The sequence below is a fragment of the Stegodyphus dumicola genome, chromosome 5, assembly GCF_044657685.1.
Source record: "Stegodyphus dumicola isolate Sdum_Otavi_A_Nest chromosome 5, ASM4465768v1".
Lineage (NCBI taxonomy): Eukaryota > Metazoa > Arthropoda > Arachnida > Araneae > Eresidae > Stegodyphus > Stegodyphus dumicola.
The window spans coordinates 235,754,816-235,781,973 of record NC_140772.1 but is presented as its reverse complement, the minus strand read 5'-3'; the positions used below and the strand labels follow the sequence as shown (position 1 = coordinate 235,781,973).

The 27,158-nt window shown below is 33.8% G+C and overlaps 1 non-coding gene across 1 annotated transcript; it reads left to right on the top strand.

Moving 5' to 3' along the window:
* Positions 1-22,896: 22,896 nt before the first annotated feature.
* Positions 22,897-22,968, top strand: TRNAT-GGU (transfer RNA threonine (anticodon GGU)). The gene has a single exon. It is a non-coding gene; the product is annotated as a tRNA-Thr (tRNA).
* Positions 22,969-27,158: the final 4,190 nt, after the last annotated feature.

Below are 27,158 nucleotides of genomic sequence, written 5' to 3'. Positions count from 1 at the left end.
TACCTAAGGAAATTAAATTCTTTAATTAATTTGAATTCAACTCACATTCCGGAAAATCTACATTCTTACGTTCCTTTGACTGATATAAATATAGCTATTGTTCCTCCGCCTTTGCAAAAATGTTTTTCTCTGAAGAAGAGGGACCTATGGGCGATCGCTATTGAACTCGAAGATATTTATTCCAAATCTAAGCCAATTTAAGATTGCTGTTTTTGGCCTAAGTGTAAATTCTACCCTGTCATGCTTCTCTTCCAGGAAGATATTAACAGAAATTTAGATATAGAAATTTGCTTTAAAACACAGTATAATAAATATTTGCCTTTCAAAAGTAATATATTTTGCTTTCAGAGATAACGGACTGTGTATATATATTTTGCTATTCTACATTTCTTTATTGAATACTGTATCCTCAATGTTAAGAAAATAGGAAAAACACGTTCATATTTATTGGAATTATACTAAAGTCTAGGAACATATCAAACATATCATTTCACCTTGAAGCCAAAGAAGGCATATATGTTAGTGTATACAGATACATAAAGCTTTTCGGCTTGATGCAAAAAGAACGAGAAATCGAACTACATTTCGAAACAAAGAAACAAAAGATTTGTTTGCATTCACAGTAGTGTTTACTTGGCTTTCTATTATTGGATATCGAAATTCGTTGATACACAGCACCTGAAAACAACTTTCGATACTACCAAAAGTGCAAGATTAAATTTCTTACCTTCGCCTTTTTCGTAACAAATATTGTATTTTCATGCAGATATTATCTGCTATCTATATCTGAAATATGGTTTAGGAAAGAATAAAAATAGTCGAAGATTCTACTGGCGGTGTTGTTGTGCTACCTTAGCAATAACAATTACCTAATTGGAGCATTGTTGTAAACATATGGATTTTTCTTTCGTTCACTGATAAGCACCAGTCATCGACGGTTATGTGGATCTTTATTTTATTAAATGTTTTATAAAGAATTAATTCTTGTAAATTTTTAATCCCACATTTATTATGCACTATCTATAACGAAATCACGCAATCTACTTAGTTTTAAAACACTAAATGGAATTTACTATTATTCAATTATTATACAGGGGAACCCAAAAGTATTAAATAATGTAGGCACAGAGGTAAAACCGACACACATGCTTGAAATGTCATAGAGTTTTACTGAAAGGAAAAAAAAATGCTTTAAACACTTCATATGATGACAAAAACAATAATTAGCATAACAAATGCTTTTCAGCAAATACTACTTTCTTTATAACAAATGCTCAGCATGTCGGCCGTTATTCATCAACAATATCCGCAGTGGAGGGACAATATTTAGAACAGCACTGTACAGCACATCTCTAGCTATGGTGAGCAATTGCCGTCGTCTTTTAGCATCCCTAATGAGGTCAGACGATCGCCGTAGACCTGTAATTTCAGGTGACTCCACAACCAATAATCGCACGGATTGAGATCCGGAGACCTTAGAGGCCAAGCGCGACGGAAGTGGCGGCTCAGCACGCAATCCTCACCAAACAATTTGTGCAAGCGATCTTTCACACGTGTAGCAGTATGGGGTGGAGCGCCATCCTGCATAAAAGTCATATCTTCCAACAGGTATTTATTATCCAGAATATTTTTGTGATTCTGTAACACATTAACCTACTTCGTACCCGTCACATTGAGAGTTTGAATAGCAGAACCACGCATTTCCTGAAAAAAAAAAAGGTCCGATCACAATTTATTTGATAAATCCATATCACACCGTGACCAACACCCGGAGGCGAAGACAGAAGTGAAGAAGAAGACATGAAGGAACTGATTCACTCTGTCACTACATCTCATTTTATACATGATTCTCATGCGGCGTCACTCACATATGTTAGCTTTTTTTTTTCTTTGCTTTGAGTGGAACTGCGTGCCATTTCAAGCATGTCATATACCTTTCTACCTACATAATTTCGTAGATTATTGAATTTTAAATTTTTAACGGACTTTTGAGTCATCTGTATATATATATATGTATAATTTAAAGTAAAGTATAAAGAAAAAACGAGAAAAGACCTATGCGGTCAAAAATTTTGCGCATTGTGCTTCAAAATTAAGAAAATTAGAAGATAAATTTTAGTAAGCACGCTAAAAAGTTGCTAAAAATTGTGGCTCCGCGAAAAACTTCAACATAAGCAAATTTATTTGCAATGGATTGTGTTAAAAGAGAAATATACAACATTTGAATATTTGCAAGTAAAAATTAACAAAAATAGTAAGCTATATGTTTAAACTAATTAAGTATATTTAAAACATAGTAAAAGAAAAATCAATTGATCAAAGTAAAAATAAAAATAAAAATTAATAAGCGGTAAATGGATGATTAGCCCAATTCGAACTTCATTTTGACACGCCAAGAGAAATTTTTTCAATTAATTTCGAACTAAGCTAAGTCCATCACGCGTTTCGCCGAAACAGACAATTGGAACTGTACGCGACACATTTTTCAATGAATTAAATAAACTATGTCAACAACTTTAGTCTCAATTCTCTGCTCCAATTTCTCGACGCGTCCGCTTACATTAACACATTCAGGTGTAAAAAGTAATAAACAGATAATGGAAAGGAAACGCCGATGTACATCAAAAATAATAATAAATAGCGATATGCTATTAGTCAAAATATACAAGACCTTATGGGTGGACCTGCGAGCTTAAAGAGTAAATACTTTGTAAAAGTACCGTAAATAATATTTAAATCAAAACGGAAAAGATATAATAGACGAATTGTAGCTAGGGTCTTGCTAAGACCGATATATATATATATATACCACGCATTTACTGAAAAAAAAAAGTTCCGATCACAATTTATGTGATAAATCCACACACACACACATATATATATATATATGTAATGTTTTCAGTTATTCCAACACATCGTGGGCGAATGGTGAGGCTATTCCATTACACGTTCTGGCAGATGGTTGAAAAAGCTATAATGATTACAGCACGGAGAAAAATGACGACTCAGGGCTTTTCACTTTTAGCAGCATATCTTTTTTATTTTAGAGCAGTATTCAGTAATTGAATTATTAGATACGACTGTCTTTAATACGTTATAACATTCTAAGAAAGAAAGAGGAGCATGGCGGAGGAGTTTGCAGAACGAAGGCGAGAAGGCATCTGTGTAGAACTTATGACGCAGCATTTATATGAAAGGTTATGTAACAGAGTAGCTTCTAGAAAAATGTAGAAAAACTTATGACGCAGCATTTATATGAGGAGGTTATGTAATAGGCGCGAATGTTCTAGCAGGTACTGGGTTAGGGGACGATCCTGAATTGCAGAAAAGTAATTAAAGGTTGCAGGTTCGCAAAGAGCAAAGCCATCGTATTTGTTTTTAATATTTTACATCTTCCAAAACTTTTCTCTTCGCGTGCCTCCATCTTGCATAACTACGCACTTCAGCTTTTGCTCTCTACTTTGTTAAGATGTAATTTCACTGGCTTGCTTTCTATCTCAACAATATTAAAAATGTAAATCTTCTGTGGAAAGGCACGACTAGAGTGCCAAGTGATTGTGGCCACAAATATCAATTGGAAATAAAAATGGAAGTAAAACTGCCTCGACTGCCAAGTTCTTTAAATACTACGCAATCAAAATTCTTCAATATGGATCTAATCACGCATTTACAGTGCTCCGTCCTTTCCTTTGTTTTTATTATGACATACATATATATATATATATATGGATGTGATAAATCTATATATATGCTGCCTGAAGTGCCCGAAGTTGCCTGGTTTTTACGCGGAATGAAGGAGCGTCATTTAACGTTGATGTGACTAGTTTTTTTCTAAATCGTTGGCAGTGATTTTATTCTTACTTCCTTTAGAGTTAAATGTTCAAAATTTCTGAATAAAACTGTAGAACAGCGTGTAACTAACACTGCGCCATGTAACGGAGTACGACACTTATGGTAAAGTGACATAAGTCTCTAAGGTAGAATAGATATAAATCGTAGGTTTTATGAAAACATTAAACATTATACAAGATAACAATACCTCGTGTTGTGGTTTCTGATATTTATTACAATAAAAATCCATGCAGCCAACTTTCTTGGGAAAAATTAATAAAATTTTTGAACACGAACTTAAAACAACTTAGATAACGAGTCAATTAAGTCATGCCACCAATAGCTTAGGATATACTACGTTTAAAATTGGACAATTATAATAAAACTTTTTTTTCTCAATTAATTTATTTATACAATTAATTAGAACGATGATGAGAATTTTTTTTTTTTTCATTTTCTTGTCAACTCCAGAACATAAGTCGTATACCCTGCTTTGAATTTTAGGCACCGAATCATATTTTCTTCGCTGCCCTTCCTCGCGAAAATTACAGGGAGACGAACACGATATGAAACAATGCGGTTTCAATGGAAACAATATGCGGCTGACTCCGTTCTTCCGGAAGACGCGCAGTTGGCGTGATATTACGCCTAATATTTAAAAGGTGCGGCTTAAGTGGTGGCGCGAATTCCGGAACCGTACCCTACTTTGTAATTTCTTAAGTCCTTTTTTCGGAAAATCGCCATCCACTTTAGTTGATTTCTTCACTATTTTAAAATATTCGCAAAAAAGGAATCGACTGCGCTTAAATTTTGCTTTTACCGTGCAGATTGCTTCCGTGGAATATACGCTCTTCTAAATAGCGTACGACTACGACTTCCACAGATAGGACAGATAGCGGGAACGCAAAAGCGGCGACTTGAGCACAAGATGGGGAATATACACACCCTGTCTGTGGACCACGTTTTTTACATTTTTCGAAGTCTGATGTATATAACCTTCCTGTTGTTTCGAAGATCAAATGTGCACAATTTCGTGATGATCGGAATAAAACTGTAGATTTACGTTAATTGCGCATACACGAGCAGGAAAACGGGCAGTCTTTTTCATTTATATATACAGATATTTGTAACGAATCCCATCGCAGGTCCAACTAATAAAGAAATGAATCTACGTTTATTACTTTTGAATCGCTTAGTTTGATAATTTACAACAGTACATTTCAAAGAAAAATAAAATATACAATGTTTGTGCGTAACGACGAAACACTATCTTAGAGAAGATAAAAATGTTTTAATTAGGGCCTTGCAACGCGTTCTTGAATTATAAAAATCATATTTATTAATTAGTATCCCGCCATAGATTAATTTACCATTATTTGCAATAAGAGTGCCAAAATATATTGATTTTGTGATAAATTTTTAATATCTCCGGCGGAATATTCCATTTAATAACTTTAAAATTATATTTAAACCTGATTACCGTATTTTCTAGTGTATAACGCGAGTCTAAAATTTCAAGCTACATTTTAAAAAAAAATTTTTAGGTACATTTGCCGTATAACGCGCATCCAATTTTTCACGAAGAAACCTAAAAGGTACATGTACAATGTTCTTACCTTAAGGTCACTTATTCGAACATTTGTCCTAGCCTTTCGACGAAAGATAAAACGCCCTGACAAGTAATCAGAGGAATAAAATATGTGTGTGTTAAATGCTTGAGGAAGTAAATATTCCGGCAAAGAAGGTGGATTGCATTCAATGCAGGTTTCCAAAAGAATGCTATAATAGAGCACTTCCAATCTGAATGAATTCGTGGAATTAGGATTTAGATGTCTCCTCTTGCTGTAGTCATTTGAAGTCGTGATTTTGAAGTGAAAATGGAAAGGCTTCAGTAAATCGCATTTGCATTAGTTGAAATAAAGTTGATCTAGTGCTCATATATGGATCAAAATAACAGTGATGGTGAAGATGAAACAAAATTCGATGATACGTCTGAAGATATAACGGGAGACGAACATGAATACTCTTTATGTAATCCAACAATGAAAACAATGATTCGGTGCATGTAAAAATCTAATGTTTTCCTTATTTTTATGCTACCATTTTCATATCCTGTATATAAAGCGTTCCCGTAAATTTCGGTCCTATTTTTTGTAAGAAAAATGCGCGTTATACGCAGGAATATACGGTAGTTAATTTATTACGGAATATACGGTAGTTAATTTACTACGGAATATACGGTAGTTAATTACTATCTTTGCTGCAACATTGTCATTGGATTTTTAAAAGAAATAAACAAACTTTTCATTTGTGACTTCCTTACTTTAAATCTGATTTCTTTTTCTTATCTTGCAATACATAATTTTAAATATATTTGATACCTCTATTATGCATTTGCTCATAAGTCAAATTTTTATTCTTTATATTCAGCTTTTCATTTTTATCTGAGATTTACAGCAAACAAATAATTATTTTAAAATGTTACGTTCCTGAGACTAAATCAATAAGCTTTGGCCACAAAATAAAATTGCAGAATATAAGAGTTCATTCAAAAGGCAGTTCTGAACGCTTAAGCTCATTCATTTATCAAATTTGTAGACAGCATATAATCAATCATTCCTAGATTTAATTTTAATCTTCTCTGTTAAAATGACTTGAAATCACACTTTCCAGATTAATCAATTCATCAATAAATCACAGACATGTTATGAATTTAGGCGTCAAAAGACTTTAAGGCATATATAACAGAGTATTTACTTATGTTGTAAGGAATTTGAATAGATACAAAAATCTTCTTCAGGGCTTTTCCTTTCAGCCATGTCGTAGCCTTATTAGCCATGTCTAAAGCTTTTAACTCATTAAATATGAATTTATTACTCAAACATAATCAAAAATACAAACTTATTTATAATTTATTTTCTTTTGAACGCTTTCAATATTTTAAAATCTTAATGCGATACATGAACTTTTATGCTTTTGGGTGGGAAAATACAAGATTGCGATGCGAAAAAATAATTAAACATGCAAATAAGAAGCTATTGTAATATTTTCAAATTTTATATTCTTTAAAATAACTAAAATGTAATCAAAAATGCAGTTCTTTGAAACTTTCCTCATACTACTCTTCTGTATTCTTGTGTTAAAATAATGAATAATAATTAATTATATAGAATATTTTTATACATTTTAAATCATTTTGAAATAGTTTTTATACGCTTTTGTATTTTTTAATACGTATATAAATTTTTTCATGAGCTCTGAATCGCTTTTAAAATCTTTTTGAGCACTTTTATATCATGTGAAAAACAATGAAAGGAAATTCAATCATACCACAATTGTCAATCCATTTCCAGCAACATTAGAAACCTACTAACATAAAAGTTGTACTCTGTACTTTGCTTATAATGAAAGCATTTAATTGGCAATCTGAAATTGCATTTATGCACATGTTATTCAGTTCAAAAACTTAAAATCAAGTTATTGAATCATGCTTTGGATATGAAATAAATAAAACTAAATTTTAATGAAAAAGACTATATTGTATTAATTACCAAATAAAATTCAGTTGTATTGTTACGAATTTGGTATTTAAAAAGCTAATGTTAGTTCAATTATAATTTAAATGGTTTTATTTCTCGCGCAGTGCAGCGCGTGACGAATATTAAAAGAAAGCTAAGCCGGAAAATTGAAAATACAAGAGCGCGTGCGTTAAATAAATAAATATCTCTTTTTGATTTCGAGAAAGTACTGGAAAATTCTAGCGCGTGATTTTAAAATCTTATAAAAGGAGGAAAACATCTCAGTTTGTAGTAGTTGCTTAGTTTGTTGTTGTTTAGAAAACTGCTCTTGTTGATTGTAGCGAATTCGCGGATTAGCGTTCTTTAGCTGTTTTGAATTACGTTCTGTTGGACATTTGAGTGGTTAAAAGATAACTACTGTGAGATATTGTAATACTGCATGATAAATTGAGAAAATTTAAGCATTTTTGTTGTGATAATAATAAATTTTTGTTCATTTTTCATCGGACTTGTGCATTCATTTCATAACGAACCCGTACGCACGCAACAATTTTTGGTGTCAGGAGTGGGGTTTGAATGCCAATAACAAGAGCGATGGAAGAACAATTAAGGCATTTAATATCAGCCTTTGCCTCATTTAAAGAAGAAATGAAATTGGGCCAGGAATCCGTTAAGGACGAAATGAAAGCCGTTCAAGCTGGTCAAGAAGAAATGAAAAGAGAAATTACCTGCATAATAGAAAATAAATTTGAAGCTATAGAAGGCAGAATTGGCACAGTTGAAAATAAAGTTGGACAAATTGAAGAAAAAGTTTCTTCCGTAAAAGATCAAATTTAAGAAAGAGTTTCTTCGGTGAAAGAAGAAATAGAAGAAAAAGTTTCTACTGTGAAAGAACATATAGAAGGGAGAGTTTCTGCTGTGGAGGAACGAATTGAAGGAAGAGTTTGTGCCGTCCAACACCAAATCGAACAACAAATTGATGATAGGGTTTCTGTTTTAGCCAAAGAAGTGAATATTTTAAAGAAAGGCAGGGAATAATAGTGATGGTTTTAAATTCTTACCGATGCCTGCTCGTCCATCTCTGAAGCTATCCACATATGATGGGAAGACATCCTGGCAAGTGTATAAAACACAATTTTCTATAGTTGCGGATGCGAATGGATGGGATTCCCAAGCGAAGGCCTGTCATCTCGCCGCTTCTTTAAGAGCCGACGCAGCGGATATCCTTCAGACTCTTCCCGAAAACAAAAGGTTAGATTTCGAAGCTCTGTCCGGCGCCTTGGAGCTGCGCTTTGGGGAGAAGTGTTTAAAAGACTACAGCAGGCTCCAATTAAAATCTCGTCAACAGAAGCCTACCGAAACACTTCAGGAGCTCGCCACGGATATTAAAAGGCTGTCCCACCTCGCCTTTTCGGAGTGCCCGACAGAAACAAGAGAAATCCTGTCGCTGCAATATTTCATCGACGGCATCCGGGATCCTGAAATACAGAAAGCTCTTCGAATGGCAGATGTAAAGGACATAAAAAGCGCTCTGTTGTACGCCATGAAGTTCGAGGCAGCCCAGCAAGCAACTAATAGAGATCGCTACCCAGTTAGAGCTGTGCGAGTCCATGAGCCAGTGGATCAACTGATGGCTCGTTTAGATGATTTAGCCAGACAAGTCGACGCTTTGATACGGAGTAGGAGGGAGAAGAAAGTGGCTCTAAGGTGTTGGAGATGTGGTAGTGAAGGTCACCTAAGACGGAATTGCAGAACACCCCAGGGTACGGAATATAAAGCAGATGATTTTACCAGACAAGTCAGTGGCTTGAGACGGAACATAAGTGAAAAGAAACTAATTCTAAAATGCTGGAACTTCGGAGTTGAAGGCCACATACGAAGAAATTGCAGAACATCCCGAGGTACGGAAAATAAGACCATTTCCCGGCAACGACGCAGTAAACAAATTAGTGACCATATCGAGGAACGGAGGTTGTCAGATAATGAAAAACCTTGTTTTAAAGCGCTTAAAATTTATACAGTGAGTGGCAGCAGTAACGGAATGTCCATTAATGGGAATATCGATGGAGTTCCTTGCGATATGATCATTGACACAGGAGCTAATGTTACCATCATTAGGAAAGATTTAGCTGAACAGTTTAAAGATAAACTTATTTGGACGCCATCCTGTGTTACCCTTCAGACTGCGTCTGGTGATAAGATCGACATAACTGGGAAGTTAAACGTAAACATTACGTTTGGAAGTGCCGCCTACCATCACACGGCTTATGTGGCGGATATCACAGATCCATGCATACTCGGATTGGACTTTTTAAGGAAATACAATTTTTCCTTAGACTTCAAAAACAACAAACTGCTTTCAGCATCTGGTGACATGACTATCCATCCTCAGAAGAGATCCTCACTTGGAAATGCCGACGCCTTGTCCGAAAGACCCAGCTCGGGAAGCCGCCGAAATCATGCTAGGGTCGAAAAGAAATGCAAGACTACCAGCTATTCTCCATCTCAGAAGCTCTTCGGTCGAGACCTTCGTCTGCCTTGTGACCGCCTGTTTGCTCGCCGTACGGATGCGCCTTCATCGTCTGAGGAACACATCCAAAATGTCCAGGCCCGGTTTGAGGGGATGCACCGTTCTGCACGAAAGTGAGTCAACTTGGCGACGGAGAAAGTGAAGACCAGATACGACACGCGAGCTACTAGACATAGATCCAACAAAGGAAACAAGGTGTGGTTGTGGAACCCGATTCAACGAAAAGGACTGAGTCCTAAATTACAGTCACCTTCGGATGATCCGTATACAGTGCTGAACAGACTAAATGACGTCATGGTTCGGATTCGTAAGTCTTCGAACTCTAAACCTAAAGTCGTTCATTACGACAGGTTAGCTCATTACTATGGCCATAGTAGGTAACGTAAATAATTGTAAATAGTATCAGACCATGGTCCTTTATGTTTTTAAATGTGTATTTGATTTCATTTGTATTTAGTATTTGTTTTGTATTTAGTATTTGATAGCATTTGATGTGTTTAAGTTAGTTATTGCATTTATTGTTCATGTTGTTTGATATTGTGATGTAATGTTTATGCCTCAGTTGCATTTATGCCACAGTTGTAAGTTTAGCTTCCTGTCCAGGGATTGTACTGTCCGGGACGTGCAGTCCTTGGGAAGGGGGCAGTGTTACGAATTTGGTATTTAAAAAGCTAATGTTAGTTCAATTATAATTTAAATGGTTTTATTTCTCGCGCAGTGCAGCGCGTGACGAATATTAAAAGAAAGCTAAGCCGGAAAATTGAAAATACAAGAGCGCGTGCGTTAAATAAATATCTCTTTTTGATTTCGAGAAAGTACTGGAAAATTCTAGCGCGTGATTTTAAAATCTTATAAAAGGAGGAAAACATCTCAGTTTGTAGTAGTTGCTTAGTTTGCTGTTGTTTAGAAAACTGCTCTTGTTGATTGTAGCGAATTCGCGGATTAGCGTTCTTTAGCTGTTTTGAATTACGTTCTATTGGACATTTGAGTAGTTAAAAGATAACTACTGTGAGATATTGTAATACTGCATGATAAATTGAGAAAATTTAAGCATTTTTGTTGTGATAATAATAAATTTTTGTTCATTTTTCATCGGACTTGTGCATTCATTTCATAACGAACCCGTACGCACGCAACAGTATACTCTTCTGCATTTCATTTTTTGTTAAAATCTATACATCTTTAACTATCATAGGTCAACAGCCAAAATTTATCAAAGAATCCTACTCCTTTCAAATACGCAATCAGAAATTAATCTGTACTGTTGCATTTAGAGCTAAAGTGCACATCTGTAAAGTTTCTACGAGCCAGTTTTATTACCTATTGGAATGGGCTGATTTTTTTTTTTTTTTTTAACTTATAAACTTCTCTTTTTATATGTTTTTACCTTACACTTATACCTCACATTTATGTACAATTACAATTATATAACACTTGTACGGTATTTTCTGCCTATTTAACATCTGCCTTATTGTAGTAATCAGAAGCACGTCCGTCTAATAGTCGGGATATCCGGAATTTGAATTCCGGGGTAGAAATTGTGAAATTGAACGATTTCTTGGCTTCGGGAAAACTAAGGCGCCCGAACTAAAATGTGACAGACGATAATTCGTTGTCTCTAGGATTTTCTGAATGGGTCCCCCCTTTTCCCCCGTCAGCTTCTAAATGGGGGATCGTATAAGGTATTTTCTTCCTCCTTAACATCGCTTCCCTATGTGCCGGTGACTTTTGAAGATCTTGGTCGCTGCCTGCCCCAGTACATTTTGAAATTAAGATTAACGTGCAGAAATAATTACTATAAATTCAGCTTTTTATCTCAATACATTGATTTTTGCATATATTATTTAAATGTTATTTCTTATAATATAAACAGAAAACTCCTAATACTTAAAATTAAAATTCAGAGTGCGTTAAAATTCAGTATTAGCAATAATGATTATACACCTAAATTTAAATTATTTTTGTATAAAAATGAAGTAATAATCTTGAGAATTTAAATATCAGGGCTTATAATATCCTATTGCCATATTTACCTATATATATTTTCAGCCGCTTGCACTGCGTGAGAGGTTTCTAAATTAATAGCGTGAGTCTTTAGACTCGCGCATTTAACTTTCGTGAAATGAAATAATAAATTATATTCATCGTATGTGGGGATTTTAAACGATGAACAAATTAATTAACGAAAGACATTTTAATTAGACAAACGATTATTACATAAATTTAACATTTAACAGAATTAAACAAGTAATGATTCGTCAAAGTTCTTTTTGAACAGAAACAGCGTCTCTCCTCCCACGTCAATCGTTTATCATCTCAAAACGGTAATTCCCCTAATTTTTGCTTGGCGCCTTCGCAGCTCGTAGAGAGAATGACGTCACGGCATCTGGTTTTCATCACAGCTCCAAGCGATCGGCACTACATATATGATATGAAGGGAAACTTTGTCGAATAACATATTACACTCTGGGAGCGAAGAGGTTAACACGTGCCTTCGTGGTGTAACTGGAAGCACGTCCGGCTAGCTTTCGGGAGGTCGAGATTTTGAATCCCGGTGAAAGCTTTGCTCATTTTTTATTTCTAATCTGCCGAATTAAAGCGTCTAATGGTCTTCACACTCTTACTTAATTATATTAAGATCGGTTTTCTGTTTTATGTTTGCAATGGGACATCATTTGAGAAACATTGTATATTAGCATATCGTCCCTATTTGCAGACAGTTGTTTTCTTTTTCTAAAACAGTCGTCTTTTGAAGTGTAAGAGAGAAAACTGAACGAATTTTTAATTTATTGATATATTTTGAAATTGTAATTGTTTGTTCCGCTTTTAACACTGTTTTTACTTCCTTGTACGAAGTAAAAAGGAAGTATTGTAATCGCGAAAAGTTCCAGGCAGGATATTTCAACGAAAATATCCATTTTGACCGCTATCGAATGCAATTTAACGATGTTTTTGCGTGATATCTGTACGTAAGAATAGAATAAAAGACTCTTTTCCTCCAAAAAAATTATAAAACTGTTTTAAAATTAATTCTGAAGAGAATTTTTCGTGGCATCTGTACGAACGTATGTACGTACGTACGTATCTCGCATAACTCAAAAACGATTATCCTCAGAACGTTGAAATTTTGTATATAGAACTGCTGTACATGTGGATGTGCAACTCGTATTTTGGTAGCAATCGGCTGCACCAAACGTATATAAATATATTTATATATATATCCACTCTGCTACTCGGCTTAGTGATCTCAGTTTACATTTTTTGCTTTAAAAATGATTTAATTATGTTGTTCTTATCTTCCGGTTAAAGGATTTATGCCTTTAAAAAATCTGTATGCAATATTTTTAGAATTATCAACAATTTTAAACTTGTTTAATGAGCTAAGCCTAATAATGTTTTTGATGGCGGCCATTGCTTGTTTACATTTGAAACAGCAGAATAGTGAATTTGTTGCCAATGTAGAAAAACTTAGCTTCGCAACAACAAAGATAACGCCTTCATTTATTATTGCGAATTAAATCATGCTTAATCCTTTCTCGAATTTTTTCGAGGAAATAAGTTTTTAAGATTTACTTCGTAATTTTTAATACAAATATTTGAGTAATTGAATGAGAAATACTCAAACGTCTGTGAAAAACTGTTTCTTTTTTGTTTTGTTTGCTTAATTTCTTTTATACATCGTTCTAGCTTTATTACAGTATTTGAATAGAACATGTGGCAACGATTAGATAATTCTTTAAATGATATAAATTTTGTGCATTCTGAACATTATATAAATTTTGTGCATTCTGAACATTATATAAATTTTGTGCATTCTAATATGAACGAAATATAATACTGTTAAGTGAACCTAGCGCCAGAGTGTCGCTATGGTATAAAAATAGAGTGAATTTTAAAGAATGCATTTCTTCTGTTGTGGTTTTTGCGCTGTCGGCGAAGTAGATTTAATTCAATCCAATAAGTTTAAATGAAATCCAAGAAAAAATGCATATAATTTAATATTACGTATAAGGAAGTCATGTGGTGTACACATCAGATTATTTTTATGTCCTGTCAAACCGTGTACAGTCATGTACAATTAGAACAGTCTTTAATAAGCAGCTACTCAATGCACGTCTTTTATTCTAAGATTTTAGTGTCAAAATGCAGCAATTTGATCATGATGACTATTATTAAGATAAGGATTGTAGAAGTTAAGCTATCCATAAAAGTACACTCTCTGCATTCAAGATTGCATTTCCTAGGATATTAATTTCCTAGGCTATTAATAAGCAAGAATAGTACTTGATGATGAAACAATGATGAAAAGATGATGGAGGAATATTACTAAATTTAGAGCTGAATTTTAGGGTTTGAGGTGATACTGAAAAGCTAAAGAACTCGAAAGAAAAGGCCTTCCAAAGCTCTTTTCAAGTGACAAAACATTATTCCTAATACTAAGTGACATAGTCTATAGGTGGGAAAAGACTTATATAAACTATACATTTATCGCATTTAAAATGGATTCAGAAGAGTTTCTTTTCCGCGATGTCTACGTACGTTGGAATGTATCTCGCTTAACTCAAAAACTTATACGTTGGTAAAATGTGCATTTTTTGCTTTATAAGTCATTGAATTATGTTGTTCTTAATTTACCTTTAAGGATTTTATGCCTTTAATTAATCTGCATGCAACAGCTGTAGAATTAGCAAAAATTTTAAAGTGGAGTTAAACCTAATGACGCTGCCATATGTTAACATTAGAAACTATCAGCAGAATAGTGAGTTAAGACAGTATGTGCACCGACTTTATTGTCCTCTTACTTGTTGTCCCCAAAGTAAACTTTCAGTTAAAGTAAAAAGGTGAACTTTAAATTTCGTTCATCGAAAAATGTGTCTTCTACCCCACCTGGCCGAATTGCTTGTTTTTTGTGTAGAAGCTGTAATTTTAATTTTAAAAAAAATAACTATTTTTAACAGTATTTAGTGTTTTATGTTTTTCTGTATTTTGCAATTTTTAATGAAGATGCTTTGAGTTTTTATATATTTTTGCCTTGCCGCAAAGTAAGAACTGAATTAATTGAATGACAAATATATTTCTAACGAATTGCGAGGAAATAAGTTTAAACGAAATGCAGCAGAAAATAAGTATAATTTAATAGGCCGTACAAGAAAGTCAAGTGGCGTGCACATCAGACCTTTTCTGATAATGACCGCTATATTTACGGGCTGAATTAACAGAACTCAGCATTGAGTTTCTGCTCAGGAGAGATGGTGTGTGTGTGTGTGTGTGTGTGTGTGTGTAATTATGGCAAAGCCTCGAGGGCTATCTGCCTAAGAGGAGGGATGCCTTCGTGGAGGACTTTCTAAGGGGAACTGGCTCGTATACACGTTACACATGGGGGAAACCACGAAAACGCCCATGCAGCCAGCCCGTTCGCGGGATTCGAACCTCGGACCGAACTACCAGTGTTCAGCGACTTTACCGCTCGGCCGCTGGTGGGCCTCAGGAGAGATGGATTGTTGTATTAAAAAAATCTGAGCATAGATCTAAACATTTATCCTTCTAGTAAGAACACAATCAGTATGGTTTTACTTCTTATTACTGCACTAAATTTTTATTGTTATTTTTTCTCGTACCATAATTTTGACTTGTCGGTGATGCACTGGAGTTGTTTACAAAGATATCTGTATTAAAAATTCAAAATAAAAAAAAATGTATAAAAACATATAATGTATAAAAAATGTATAAAAATAACAACATAAGAAATCTGAAAGATTTCCAGATTTTAAATTACGTTTAAAGGGGCGTTTTTTTAACATATCATGTGTTACCTTTGTAAGGATTATGTTAATTTTTTTAACAGTTAAATTTTGAGTTAAACTTCCTTTCCTATCGATTCTTAATTTCAACTTACCACTTTCGGCCAGAACGTAGTTTTAAAATCACATCTGAATGCTAATGAGGAAGAGCGGTATTTAACCGCGAAGTTCTACTGTCTTATAGTGAGAGAGATACCAGGTATTCTGGCTGCACGCGTCCATTTTTTAAGCTACTCTCTCCTAGGTTATTATTACGCTCGGCCGTACTTTAGGCCCTTGAATTCGCAGTTTATTAGCGTTAAGGGGCCAATTCTATTAGAATTTTGATAGCTTCGGCTATATCTCTTTAGTTAAGATTAGTTTAGTTTAATTCTTAGTCTTTTAAGTTCAAGTCCAAGTGATCCGCTTTATTGTACTACTCCAAGACGGAGTTTTATTAAACTTAGTTGGAATAATAAAGGGTTATTTCAGCCTTCTCACTTGTTGTTTCCTACCTCACGAACTCAAGCGATTATTTGCTTGTCACTTCTTAAGATGCTTCACTTTCAATTGTAGCTTAGAATTACACAGTGGGGAATCCTACATCCATTTATTTATTTAATATCATGTTCTTCGCACTTAAACCATAAAATTCAGTTCCAGAGCAATATCGCAAAATAATTTTAAAATGAACCTATCTGTAGAATTTCCGGTACACAGTCTCGCGCGCCACGGAGGTAAAAATGTTTTTTCTGTACAATGTTGCCATTGCTCTCCTTGAAATCGTTGAGTTTGTTAATCAAAAATTCGTTAAAGGTTTACAAAATATGAAAGCGATAATAAAACAAATTCCAAATTTCAAGTTTGGGCTTCCAGATGCCCATATTCGCAGATGGTGTACGTTATTCAAATTTTGATAGCTCTAAGTACCGTTGTTTTATCACAATGATAGAAATCTACATACATTTATGCAGATTTTTCTTATTTAATTTATTTAAATATAATTCAGGGTGATAATATTTGGTGGCAACGATTTAAAAAGTGAAACAACGCTTATAGGGAATCAACGCAAAATGCCAAAACGAAATTAAGAGTCCTTCTGGGCAAATTTCCCCTTTGGACTAATTTTTGAGTGATTGCTATAAATTTTCTCACGCATATGGTGCAGACATGCTATATTTAGCAATGGTTTTCCTTTTCTCTAACCTCTTACGATGTTTTGATTATATTGGAAATATTTCTCTTTTGTTTTCCGTAAAAGGAGCTTTATTACCTGCAGCTGCTAGCAACATTTAAAAAAATTTTTACCATCGGTACTAATGTTCTTTTCTCGTGTATTAACTCATTATCTTATCTACATCTTGATATTTTCAATTGTACATGTATGTTATGTATACGCATGTGAGTATGCACTATTGAAGACATTAAAACAATCAAAACCAAAATGTCAAATTAAGTAAATATAATATTTTTAAAACACCTGGTTAATGTGACGAAAAACAAAAGATAGCGCCAAAACACAAAATAAAATGTAAGAGATGAAAATTAATAATATAATGATGGTGACGTAAACTGTAACTGCAACTGTATTGCAAATATATCTCCATCCAGGTGACTGCTCAAAATATATTTTTTTCATGACATGTAGTAAAATTGCGTCACTAATAAATATTGTTGTTTTTAGTGGAAATGTTTATAAGTAGATGCACTTTCAACAATGGTTCTCCCACATATACAAAAATTTAGCCAAGCAGAGAATTGAATCAAAATAATAATAATAGCATTTATTTATACCCTATGTCTACACTCTTAAATAAAATAAAATATACGCAATATTAAATTTTTAAAAGCAAAAACATAAATAAACTGCTGTACAATGAAACTAACGAAACCAAATTTTAACAAAATATAACATATAAAAATTTAATTGCTTTCAAATGCTTTTTAAAGCGTTAGTATTGTAATCCAATCATAAAAGATAACAAGACATCGTATTTCTTTTTAATTTACAATAATCATTAGTCAGTAAAAGCACTGCAAATTACTTTGTAAAAGAGAAGAAATAAAGTTTAAACTATGAGCTGTTCATTGCGAATTTCGTGTGAAAGATTCCGTAATTATTTTGGTTGACAACTTATTACAATAAATATACTTAGTTCAAGGATAGGAACAAAGCAATAATAATTATTAATAACAATTAGTACACAAAGTTGTGCACAGAATGATATGCAAAATTATATACAAAAAATTAAAATGTTGAAAGAACGCATCAATAAAATCATAAAATATAAAGATACTGTTGCGTTTTTCTTTTCTGACACCAGCTGTTATGTTATTTTCTTCCTTCGCGTTCGTACGAGGTTCGTGTGGATTTGGAGTGAATAACGACGACACTTGATGAAGTATCGAAACACACTTTATTGGACGGTATTAATCAGGACAACTCCAAAATCTCGTTCACACTCATCACACAACTGTTATGAACACGCTGACACAATCAGCGACACAGCTTTCAGGTTATCAGGATATAACGGTGGAGACAGCTTCACTGCAAAGCACCAGAGTACAGCTCCCGACTGTGCTCGGTCGTTCTCGGAACTCCATGTACTCTCGAGAATCTCCACGCTACAACTCGCGATGCACTCGACTACACACAGAGCTCAGCTCCTGACTCTTCGGTTCAGTCGACACACTCTCTCGACGATGCACTAACCGCGATACACTAAGAGACTCTTCGATGCAATCGACTACCAACTCGGCGCTAGACTTCGAGACTCTCGCTCAATGACTGACTATCAGCTCGCTAGACAAGGCACATACTCGATGCTAAGTGCGGACCAGCAGGGTTTATATAGCTTTTGGCTTGTGTTCGAGAGCATTCTGGGCTAAACCGGTAAGAATTCGTTCCAGAAGGTTCTCCATCTGTCCATAGCATATCGCCAATTTTATCACCAAATGTCCCGAAACGAGCGATTTCTCGCCAAATGTGGCAATCTTGCCTTCCCTTGCCATTTTATGGTAACCCTAAAACTGCTTTGCGGGGAAGCCATCTTACCCCGCCTGCACATTTCGTAACAATACTTTTCAACGCCATTCACCTATGCTTCTGACAGCTGCGTTTTGATTGGCAAAGACTGAGGTGTAATGGACAAAAAGGAATCGAAGTTTAATCCGCACTTTATTTCATATATATTACAAACTAGCCTAAGGAGACCTATATTTTATTTTCCATTGTGATGGCAGAAGGCTAATTAGCTTGAGTATGAGATTAAATTTGCAAACTTTTCAAACAGTTATGATAATATTTGGTAAATTTTCTAAGAGATTATTGTTTGTATTAAATGTTTGTACGCACAAATGTTTCTGCATCTTACTATTGATAGGAAATGATTAATTTCTTTTATATATCGTTCTAGCTTTATTATAGTATTTGAATAGAACATGTGGCAACGATTAGATGATTCTTTAAATGATATAAATTTGTGCATTCTGAGTTATAATATGAACGAAATATAATACTGTGAGCCTAGCGGCAGAGTGTCGCTGTGGTAAACAAATAGAGTGAATTTTAAAGAATGCATTTATTCTATTGTGGTTTATGCGCTGTCGGCGAGGCGGCAATAAGTTTAAATGAAATGCAAGAAAAAATGCGTATAATTTAATATTCCGTACAAGGAAGTCATGTGGTGCACACATCAGATTTTTGCTTGTAGTTTTAAGCTAATTTTAATACTTTCATACCTTGATGAAAATAATGTATATGGACAAATTTCCAGCTTTGTGTATATCAAATTCTGAGAATTTGTAGATTATTATGCTACGCAGATAACTTGTTTTTGAACTAGAATTACATGGTTTATAATTTACTTTGGAATGGCCCGTTTTGTTTAGTTTATTTTAATATTTATCTTTTGTTTGTAGATTATTTGACATAAATGCCTGTCCATTCTGGTAGCATTTTAGTTACATATTTTAAGTCTATTTATTCTTGTTCATAAGCTGTCAACATCGGCATAATGTGGCAGGGTTTAGTGGGTTTTAAGGAGTTGGTTTGTTTTGTACATTAATCTCCAATAATTAGCATTTTATTTTGTGCTTCCATTACTTATCCCTATTATGGGCGAGTAAATTGCAGAAGGGTTGAGCAGTTTCATAATTTTAACAGAAATAAAATTTGATAGTTCTGCCTAAGTAAGCAGACTACATACTTTGATTCCGTGATCGTAAAATTATTCTCATGATCAATTATTTAAATTAGATCTTCATCACACAATTTATAAACACTGTAGTGGGTATTGTACCCTACATATAAACACTCGCAAACAGTAAAGTATCTAATAACATGTAAAACACTAATTTGCGTGGCCTTAATTACAGTTCTTTGTGTTAGTTAATGAGGCTTATTGTGAGAACTCTCTCATCATTATTCCATACGCAGAGGAACAACATTTCTTAAATATTCTTTTTTTCCCTCCCTTCCCTTCAGTGAAACGAAACTAAGTCGGTGATTAAGCAGCTGAAGATTCTCGCAGAAAATTTTGAAAAGTTACAGTTACAGTGCATAATCCCAACAGTTTTCCTCCTTAATTGCCACTTGCATATTATAACCCGGATGCGTGCACGCAGAGGTAAAAATTTCGGTGAAAAATTGCCACAGGTAATCGCAAAATGAAAAATTAAATGTGCGAGATGCTTTGCGGAACTATTTTTCACTTGAGGATGACCCAACTGCGACCGCCTCTCTTATTCACTGAAAGGGAACTTCAGGTTGCTAGTGAAATGGTTGTTACCACCGCATATCTTTTTTGCATGCAAATACAGCCATATTTTCCATTTGGGGGCAAGATCTTCTCACAAGCAAGCATTTCAAACTGTTTCATTCATGCTCGGAATTTTTAGATTATTTCTCGAACCTCATTTAATCTATATTCAAGAAACCTCGAGCTATTTTTAAGACGTCCTTAAGTATTCCATTTTCTTATGGAAGAAATCATTTCTCACATTAAATTACCGTAATTCATAGAGAACTAATTTTACAAATACTTCTTTGAAGAATCTTTTCCGCGTTTGCTTAATTTGGTTGCAAGAAATAACATGATCTTTAATTAAATAGGTAATTTTGCTACCACATAATCCGGTATTTAGCAAGAATATGTGATGTTTTCCTGCTTGAAAACAGCTGTAAATGAATGTGCTGGAATTGCAAATTTAATGGATGCTCAGCATTTCTCATAACCTATTCAGAATATATTTTTAATGCTTTAATAAATTTTAAGCATTTTCAGTGCTTATTATATGGCTATCTGAAAAAATTAAAGCGTGCATATTTTACTACTTGAGTAGTATGTATTATTCTTTAGCGTGAATAGTTTAGAATAACTTGCAATAATTAGCTAACGTTGCGATATTTTCAGGTTTGCATTTATGTCAGTAAAGGATAAGTTACGTTGTAGAGTCATTAGGATTGTTTTAGAGGCAGAAAAGATGAAAAATAGCAAACGCCTTCGCCGAGAATCGAACCACAGACCTCTGGAATACTGGCTCAGCGTGCAGAACCACTACACCACGAAGGACAATGGGAAAGTGGGAGAAATACCTTATATACTCTCCTTTTTAAAGGGCGACTAGGGTTTTAGGGGACCTAGTCGCCAAATCCTGGGTGCGGAGAATGATCATCCACAGCCCTTTTAGTTCGGGCGCCACTTGTAGAGTCATTAGGTTAATTGGAAACAGAAAAGATGAAAAATACGAAACTGCCTTCGCCGGGAATCGAACTACGGACCTCTGGAATACCGGCTAAGCGCGCTACCGTTACACCACGAAGGCACGCTAGGGAAATGGGAGCAATACTTTATAACGTATGTACTGACTTGAACAGATCGAATATCACTTATTTCTAAAAACACCCCAAACAACGCAATTTTTATATCTCCGGAAGAGCTTACTGTGTGTTACATATTGCTTACAGTAATCCTAAATCATAAATCTGCAAAACTGATGTTTTGTGAGAAATGCTTCTAAAGAACTCAAACTTTTAGCTTCTAGAAAACTGAATTATTATTTATACTTAATAATCTTGCTATGTACATCACAGACTGTATATAAAATTCATTTCTAGTCGCATTAATATATATATATATATATATATATATAAAGAGAGAGAAAATAATAAGTAACTTAAAATCAAAACCCCAGAGACATGAAAGAAACGAAATTTAACATCAGTAAAATCCCTAAATCTCCCAATACAAAATGGAAAAAAAAAAAAAAGTCAACTGAGTGTTTTTCAAATCAGCAGAAATGCATGAACATACAAATAAGAGAAAAATGAATACAAATAAAATCTGATTCAACATTATCAAGAGGAGGTAGATCAGATTCAACTGAATCCCTTCTTCCATGAAAACACCACTATACTTCTGTTCATCCAAAATTAGCTAATGAAGCGTTTTAAATTATTTAATTACAATAGTTCATCTGAAAATTCTGAATGCCTCCTCTACACAGACGCTCTCTTTTCATATGAAATAAAAATAGACAATAACAAGTTTAAATGAAATAAATTCAATGCTTAGTAAAGAAAACGTAATATATATGTATTATTTACTAGCATTAAAATTCAAATTAACACGAAATAATTTATCAAATTAATAAAAGATTAATTTATTGTGTGTAGAAGAATTGAACAAAAGACAGTAATCGCTGGAAAGAGTGTCGCTAACGTTTGCTTGTTTGGTATTATTGGTGATGGAGAAGGTGAATTTTCGGTAAGACAGCTTTCAATTTTAAATTTTGAAAGCATTAAAGTAATGCAAGTAAGAAAAGGAACAAAAAAGAAACAAATGTTAGAAAAGAATAAAATTTTTACGCCATCATGGGCTTAATGACAGCTCACAATAGAATAGATCGTCAGTTGATAAAAGCATAGTTAAGAAAAAATAATACAGTAATTACTCTGTTACACTATAAATCCTTAGAAAGCATCCTCCTTTTTTCTTCTGTTATTTGAGCTTTCCAGATAAAAAAATCATTACCTTAACAATGTATAGGGTGTATACTACTACAGCATTTTTAATGTATTTAAAAAATGTATAGAATTATAAAGCATAGTTAATACAGTAATTACACAATAAATCCTTTTAAAACATCCTGGTTTATTCTTCTGTTATTTGATCTTTCAGATAAAAAAGTCATGTCTTAAAAAACGTATAAGGTATTTCTCCCACTTCTCTAGCGCGCCTTCGTGGTGTAACGGTAGCACGCTGGGCTGGTATTCCAGAGGTCCGTGGTTCGATTCCCGGCGAAGGCAGTTGCATATTTTTCATCCTTTCTGCCTGCAATTAACCTAATGACTCTACAAATGTATACAGTGTAAACTACTCCAGCTTTTTTAATAGGCTGCTGATGAAGTTCATGGAATTAAATTTCCTTGTAAAATTTTAGTATAGAGAGAGACAGTGAGAGAGAGAGAGAAGTCGCGTGTAAACGAAATGACAATTGCAGCTTAAAAAAATTCATGAAGCTTCTAGAAAACTGAACTATGATTTCTACTTAACATCCTTCTATGCGCCTGGCAGATTGTATATAAATTCCATTTTTACTGCACATTCAAATATGCATGTGTACAGATATAGATATAGATATGAAATAAAAATCGCAACTTAATACGTTTAGCATCGATCCGCTTCTGAATTATATTGTTGATTTTCAGTTGTAAGCCTATGGTAACAGTCTACTTATAATGTTTTAAAGTTAGTTTCATAACCTTGTAGAGTCATTAGGTTATTTCGAAGCAGGAAAGATGAAAAATGAGCAATGCCCTCGCTGGGACTCGAACCACGGATCTCTCGAATACGCGCCGAGCGTGCTGACCATTGCACCACGAAGGGATACTATGAAATCGGGAATAATACTCCCCCTTTTAAAGGGCGACTGGGTATTAGGGGACCCAGTCGCGAAATCCTGGTGGTGAAGAACCATCATCCACTACCCTTTTTAGTTCGGGCGGCACTATAGAGACATTAGGATTTTTTGGAAGCAGGAGTCATGAAAAATGAGCAGTGCCCTCACCGGGATTCGAACCACGAACCTCTATAATACGCACTGAGCATGCTTACTACACCACGAAGTCATGCAAAGAAGGCTGGAGGAATACCTTATAACCTTATAAATTAGTGTTTTACTTAGATTGTAAATAATAATTAGGAGGTAAGAAACGTATACAAACAGTAATTGAAATTGATTTTATGCATGGCATTCGAATGGAAATTATTGCTTTTTGAATCTGAAACGAACTTTTCCTGCTTTAGCGATAAAAACCGCATTTAAAAACATAGCGTACACAATGATATATGGGATAATTATGACTTAAATAAAACAACATTAAGTATATAGCCTAATATTAAAAGAATACACTGAAAACAAAACACATTTTTGAAATTCTAAGCTTATAAGATTTATCTTAAGTTTCTAACAGTAGTTTTTAACAGTTCAGTTACAGCTACTTTCCTATCGTTCCTAATTTCAACTTACAATTTCCTACCAGAATGTGTTTTTAGAATCGCGGTTAATGCAAATGAGTGGTATTTAAGGCGAAGTTCCACTGACTTCTTTAGAGAGCCAGAGTTTCTGACTAGCGCGCGTTCGCGTTTTGGTTACACACTGCCTAAGCTATTACTACTCTCGGCGTATTTCAGGCCCTTGGTATATTATTGTTATCAGCTTATTTGATGTTTAGGTGCCAACTACTTAGAAATTTTGATAGCTTCGGCTATATCTTTCAGTTACGTTTTATTTCTTAGTACCTTCAATTCAAGCTCAAGTGGATGCTTTGCTGTACGCTTTGAGAAAGAAGCCGAGTGTTAAGTTCTCACTTTGAGAAATAAAGGGTAATTAGTGACCCTTCTTGAGTTTTACTTTTCTGTTCCTGAACTAGAGCTATTATTCGGTACCTGTTCATGAGATTCCTACGCATTTTAGCTTTTAGATAAAAGCGTGGAACCTTAACCAGTAAAGAAAAACGAGCTTTCTTTTAAAGCAGGAAAATGCAGCAGAAAACTTAGAACTTATGGCTTTGATCAACAGTTCTTCACAACAGACTTCATTCAAAAGTAATGGATTAAGGTATTAGTCCCTTTAATGGTTATACACAATGGAATATGAAAATCCTCTGATCATTGCGAAATTAAAGCTGTATGTATATTATTTAATTAAAATGAAAGGCATGGATAATTTAAATAAAATGAAGGGCAACGTTTTAAATTAACGATACCCTATTTTTCTGTACATGAAATTAAATGTAAATTTTTCTTGTTCAGTATGTATTTGTTTAGATTGGTATTAAACGGTATAAATGTTTGGACAGTATTTTATGATTTTATTTTACAAAAGCAATTTTTCACTCTCTAAAGTTAGTACTGTGTAATTTAATTTTCATTTCTTCTTTGCGTAAGTAAATATTAATTATAACTAAAATATTGTCACGAATTTTGCATAATGCACAATGAAAAATCTGAAGAGACTGTAACTATGCAGAAAAAATAAGATTACGGGGTTAAATCTATTTAAAATTGAGTAAATGGCTGTCTCGATAAATTGGCGAGACATCGTCAAAATGGCGATGGGTTTGCCGAATAATTTTTGGCGCCAAATTTGGCAATAAACTACTAAAAGTCGCCAAGTTTGGCGATCATTTCGAGTAATTTTTGTCCGGTACCTGTATAACTGTAATCGGGGTTGTAATTGATCCTTATATGCAACTGTAACCGTATCCAGCCCTCGGATGTAACTATATATGCCTTCCAGAAACTTCGAGAAATGGAAGGTGCTGGAAACTATTCGGCGGTCGGGGTAAAATTCTTAGCAGTTTGAAGTAGTAACTACTGATTGCGCTGTGCCGTACTGAGAAGAGCTGTACGAATATTTTTGTGGAAAGTACCAGAGCTGGTGAAATATTTCTTTTGGTAAAATAACTTTAATATGTTATCATCGATTCTATGTGCATTCAGTCCGTTACGAACCCATACTCATATAACAATATATAAATGAAATATATTTTCTTCTCTTTATTATGAAATATTAAAGACTTCTAAATGTAAACGGCAGATTTTTATTAGTTAAAACAGTAATGTTTTCATTAAATCAGTTCATAAATAATGTAAATGAAGGGGAGGCATTAGCAATTAAAGAAAATAAATTTCAAAGTACTCTCTATACAAATATCCGTATTTAATTTCAGAACGTGCTGGTTTCAAACAATTAATTATTATGACAATATTCCCTGAAATAGGAAGAATAATACAACATTTGCAATACATTAATTGTATAGTAAAAAGCATATAAATAAGAAGAAGATTGTATTAAAACCTATTTTCCTTAATTTTTATATACGTCGCTCTGATGAGAAATGAATGCCCAAACAGTAATATTTTACCACATTTGTTCACTATAAGCAGCAATATTATTCATTTATTGTTACATTTTGTTTTCTGTAACTCACTTTTGGTCTGTGATACATTATTTAAAGCACATTAACGCAAAGAAAACGAGTGCGATGATGAAGCATATGTCAAAAAATAATTGCTATATATATAAGATAAATCTGCAGTGTTTATTTGCTTATATTTCGCACTTATTCGTACAAAACATCTGTCATGTTTTACCCACACAAATTCAAAAACAAGAGTTAGATCTCTACTAGTGACGTAATTTCAAATAGCATTTACATTGAGTATTAATTGGATTATCTAGGAAAACAAAATCTGATGTGTACATCACATGACTTCCCTGTACGGAATATTAAATTACAAGCATTTTTTCTTCCATTTCATTTAAACTTATTGGATTGAATTAAATCTACTTCGCCGACAGCGCATATACCACAATATAATAAATGCATTCTTTGAAATTCACTCCATTTGTTCACCATAGCGACATTCTGGCGCTAGGTTCACTTAACAGTATTATATTTCGTTCATATTATAACTCAGAATGCACAAAATTTATATCATTTAAATAATTATCTAATCGTTGCCACATGTTCTATTCAAATAATATAATAAAGCTAGAACGATGTATAAAAAAATTAAGCAAACAAAAAAAAAAGAATCAGTTTTTCACAGACGATTGAGTATTTCTCATTTTATTAATTCAGTTATCATTTCGCGAGAAGGCAAAAATACATAAAAACTCAAAATATCTTTATTAAAATTTACGAAGTAAATCTTAAACACTTATTTCCTCGAAAACATTCCAGAAAGGATTAAGCATGATTTAATTCCCAATAATAAATTATCTTTGTTGTTGCGAAGCTAAGTTTGTCTAGATTGGCAACAAATCCACTATCCTGTAATTTCAAATGTAAACAAGCAATGGCCACCATCAAAAAAATTATTAGGTTTAGCGGCCCTTACACAACTTTAAAATTGTTGATAATTCTAAAAATATTGCATACAGATTTACTAAAGGCATAAAAACCTTAACCGAAAGATAAGAACAACA